At 37.9% G+C, this 4,734-nt stretch overlaps 1 long non-coding RNA gene across 1 annotated transcript; it reads left to right on the top strand.

Moving 5' to 3' along the window:
* Window positions 1-837: 837 nt before the first annotated feature.
* LOC115569572 (uncharacterized) lies at window positions 838-2,646 on the top strand. Its single transcript, XR_003981555.1, has 5 exons — window positions 838-858; window positions 1,133-1,190; window positions 1,780-1,807; window positions 1,981-2,052; window positions 2,574-2,646. It is a non-coding gene; the product is annotated as an uncharacterized LOC115569572 (long non-coding RNA).
* The last annotated feature ends 2,088 nt before the right edge of the window (window positions 2,647-4,734 follow it).

Below are 4,734 nucleotides of genomic sequence, written 5' to 3'. Positions count from 1 at the left end.
GCTCAGTAATATCTTCCTCATCTGAGATGTTAAATTTTACAGGTCGTCATTGCAAATGAGAACTAGTTCTCAGTTGACTCACCTGGATAAACAAAGGTTAAATAAATTAATGAATTCATAAAAAAATAAATGTTAAGTCTTACAATAACATAATGACCAACAATGTCTTTCAGTGTTTTCTCTGATTTGAGTATATGCACAAAATGCACAACATGAATGCACATAAAAAAATAAGCTCCAGCTCATAAACAGCCTACACTGTAAACCCGAACATTCAAAGTAATTAAACATATTGAGTACTCAAAGTTTTGGAAAAAGTTCTACTAATTAATTATGTCAAATTGGGGTAACATGTTGTTCCTTTTTTGAGTAATTTTAACACATCATTTTTGATTAAATTGAACTATTTTGTGTATAGGTATGAATAACTTAAAAACATCACTTAAGACAACTTAATAGAATTAAGTAAATACATGCTAAGAATGATAAAGTCCTGTTATTTCTATTGTTTTAAATAGGGATGTTTTGAAAATAAACTTATTGGGGCAAATGGTCTGAAATGCATTTGACATTTGTGGAAGACAAAATGTATTCATTTTACTAAATTTTTGGTATTTTAATTGGCATCAGTTTTATGTAGCCTATAAATTTCTACTTAAGTGTTGAGCAGCTGCAGGGACAATTCTTTATTCCGAGTTAATTTCTGATTCACCCTCCGAAGCAGAAGGCGGCGCTAATGCGCATACTACACTCATTCCTTACCGCTCAGAAGAAGAAAAGTTTTAACGTAGACGGTTGGCGGCCGGAAGCAACAGGAGGCAGAAAGTTCGACCTACGCGGCAGCAGTCAGGACTTACTGTAAGTTTTGAATGTTAGTATTTATTCACTTTTACTTATTTAACGCCATGGATTGTAATAAAGTATTTTTACAGCAGAGGCAAAGCTCCACTAGCCACCATGGTGCTAGCTAGCGAACCAATTACAATGAATGTAATGGCTAGCTGCTATAACTAGCGAGCTAACATTAGCTAACCTAGGTTACAACCTAATCTTTCAGAGGATCCAAGCTCACAAACAGTATATTTTGATATGTGATGAATGTATTTCCCATCATTGCATCTCTCTGTTCCAGTTTCAAGAAGTTAAGACAGAGTTAAGGAAGATAACTGGAGATATGATAAAGATACCAGGTAATCCAATGAATGAATTCTTCTATCAACCACCACTCCCCCCTCTCTAAATACCAATAACTTCATTTTTTTTTCTCAGACCACTGTGTGGTAATGCGGTAACCCTAAATTATACGCACTCCCACATACACATATCATCGTTTATTCTACTTGCCAGTTTGGTCAAAATAAAATTGCCGTATTCAATTCAACAAGCCATAAATGTGTTCTGTTCATACATACCATCTTTCTATTGATATTTAACCTTTTGCACTGCACAGATAATATTTTACTTAACTTTGTATTTGCTTGCAAAAAAAGATGATTGGTCGAATGTGTCCAGAATTTAATTCAAGGTTTGTCTTAAAAACCTGTTAAAAACTAAAAGTTTACTTGAGCTATTTTCCATCTATAGACGTTATATGAAACAAATTGTTTTGAGGAAAACATGTTGTCATTTTAAAGCAGTGATAGCTGTAGTCTGTGATAATATTTTGGTAAGCTAATAGTAATTTACTTGTTGTTGTATTAAGTAGTAAGTGTAAGCAATTCTGTTTTAAAAGTATTAGATGTTGGTCTAAACTTTGTAATCTTTTTCTTTGCCTTTTAGGTTGCTGGTTCCAAAATGATCTGGACGTGTAAGTTGTGCACAGCTTCTTTCACCTCCAGAATACAGTTATTTAGACAGTACAGGCTGCAGCACAGCCACTATAACAGAATCAGCCCTCTTCCACGTCTCTATACTGATTGCATTTATACATTTCCCCTCATTAGACAGATGATAGAGACCAAATTTTCCCTACGGCTACAGACCATAGTGATGTCCTGCCCAGCAGTGAACAAGCTCATGGACCTCTGGCCTGCTCTCAAAATAGAATCTGAGGTAATATGGATCAGCTCTCTCTTTTAAAGTTAAAATTGTGGTTCTTACTCATTTGGCCGCTATTTTCTGCTTCATAAATGTGTGCTGGATTCTTCAAATTGAACTGTTTTTTAAGTGTTGTTGCTGTATTCTCCTGCTGTTATTTCGATGTAGTTGTATGCAGAGGGTGAGTGTTTGATGAAGCTGCTTTACTCCAGCTCACTTTGCTTGTAATCAATCCCATCTTTCATTTTTGTCTGAACAGAATGAGGCTGAGCAAGCAGATATTGGGTCAGTGATCAGACATAATATCAACTATAGCTTCAGATTAATTGTAATTAAAAACAGACTATGGATTTAAGTTTTGAAAGAAGTCAACACAATATATATCATTAATCACAAATTATATCATTTTACAGGGCCTTTTTTGTTTGGTCTCCTGATACCGTTTTGTATTTTGTACTTCACTGCCACCATATTCAGTAACCACAGTACTGCTTTACTGAGTCAACAAAATATGTTTTTTCGTTTATTTCTTGAAGGGCCACAAGAAGATGAGCCATGATGTTGGACCCAGGCAAGATTTTTTTGGAGCTTCTCCACTGTTCCACCTTTTTCAGTCGTTCCACTGATTTGGCCTGAGTTTGTTTTGTTGTCTCACAGGTTAAAAAAAAATAAAAAATCATAGTCCTCTTCTGTTTACCAGTTGTTTCTCGTGCCTGGTCATTTCTTCAATCCTTCAGTAGGTTTCTTCATCTTAGACCCCCAGATGAGTCTCAACAAGACTGGACCTCTGCATGTCACCATTCAACACAGTATCTGGGGGTACCATAATGGCATGTAGCCACAAATTCAGACCAGTTCTGGTTTATTGTATTTGTTCATATTTTACGTAAAACTTTATCATGGTTTGGTTGTGACTCCTTATGTGCAGGCTAGACAAGTTCATAGACTGTAAACAGAATAAAAATGCACAGTGGCCCACATTTGGGTGAGTGCTGGTTTATTGGGTCTCTTCTTGGCTGACATCTGGCAGTGTGTTGGTTTGGTCGTGGCCCACTTCTGGCAAACAACTCTGGACCACCCAAGTGCCATCATTCCATGTGGTATGTGGGCCAGAATAAAAACTGATAGTGGCCCACATTCGGTTGAGTGCTAGGTTATATGGTCTGTTTTTGGTTGACATCTGGCATTGTGATGGCTTCCCACTAAACATTAGACGTCTTATGGACGTGCAGATCATGTCAATATTGCATCCGTTAGTCCAAGACCAATTCTGGACCTCTTCACGACAAACTAGGTCCACAATTTGGACGTCTAATCATGAGCCCACTTGGACGTCAATATGCAGTTGAACATTTGAACGTTGGGCTAGGTCACTTTTTTGGAAGTCTAAGACAGGTGCAGGGAATTGACATGATGTAAGTAATTTATTTATTATTATTATTATTATTATTATTATTATTATTATTATCATCATCATAGGAGTAGTACTAGCAGTATGGACATGATTATTTTGGAATTAAACATTATTTTTGAATAAAAGTAATGTTTTTGTTTGTTTACATTTTCCTGTTTTTCTTTTCTAAAACAGTGTAATTCTGTTTAATACAAAAAAAATATATATACATACAGTCAACGCCATTGTGATTGGCTGAGGCATTGCGTCATTACAACGTACATCCTAATAGCCACTCCCATTGGCCCAGGTTTTTGTCTTCGTTTGAAGCAATTGGCCGCTCGGCTCTGTGCACCATTGACCTATACAACAACTTACAGCAGTCCGAAAATCAGCGTCCACTAAATTGCAGGTAAGTTCAGTCAGCTCATAGACCAATAAGTTAATTTTATGTTCATTTATGCATTTATAGCGATTGCCGTTTTAGCTTTGTTGTGTTAATCTACTTCAAATCTGTTGTCACTATAATTAGCATTACATCTGCTAACGTTAGCTTTTGAACACAACCAACTTTGTTTACAACGAAGCCGGCGAAAAATCAATACATAGAGTGATGTGCTTGAGCCGTGGGCTGTTACCCAACCATCGTCGGCAACAGGAGCCCCCAGTGTTAACGAGCAGGAGGGCCATTGTGGTGAGCTGGGAAGCAGGTGTTAGCAGCGGATGTTAACCGCTACCGCTCGTCGAAGTTAGCATAAAGCTACCTCATCACAACGGCCATCATACTTGTTAAGTTACTGGTCAAGGCTTTTTTGTCGGTGATGGCCGTGTATGGGTCCGTGGCTCCAGCGCTTCACTCACACTGTAGTTATTTTTCTTTGCGGTGCTGCTGCTGACAGAGACGTGCCTGCACTTGCTAACATCTGGGAGAGCTAACGGGGCTAGCAGCACAACAAAACAAAACAAAGCAAAATACTAATATACAGGCGGGAGGAGGGGGAGCTTCAGACACAACCATGTGGGGGTTCCCAGCCAAATGCAATGTGCAATGGAGTTCTGAGTTCAGTATTGTAAAGCTTTAGTTGGGTGTTTCTAAATCAGTCTTATCCTTTTGTCAGGTGGTGTTTGGTCCTCTTTTGAAAGTGGAGTGGGGTTTCCAGCCCTTTGGGAGCCACCTAAACAAGGTACAGATTGTGACCTCATGCTCCTTTGCACAAACCCAGTCAAATAAATTGTAAGACTAAATTGACTTATACTGCATCTGTGTCTACAGATGGCTATGAAAATGAGAGAATGGCGAAAAC

This window comes from Sparus aurata, chromosome 19 (assembly GCF_900880675.1).
Source record: "Sparus aurata chromosome 19, fSpaAur1.1, whole genome shotgun sequence".
Lineage (NCBI taxonomy): Eukaryota > Metazoa > Chordata > Actinopteri > Spariformes > Sparidae > Sparus > Sparus aurata.
Note: the sequence above shows the minus strand (reverse complement) of the source record. Positions and strands in the feature narration are given on the sequence as shown.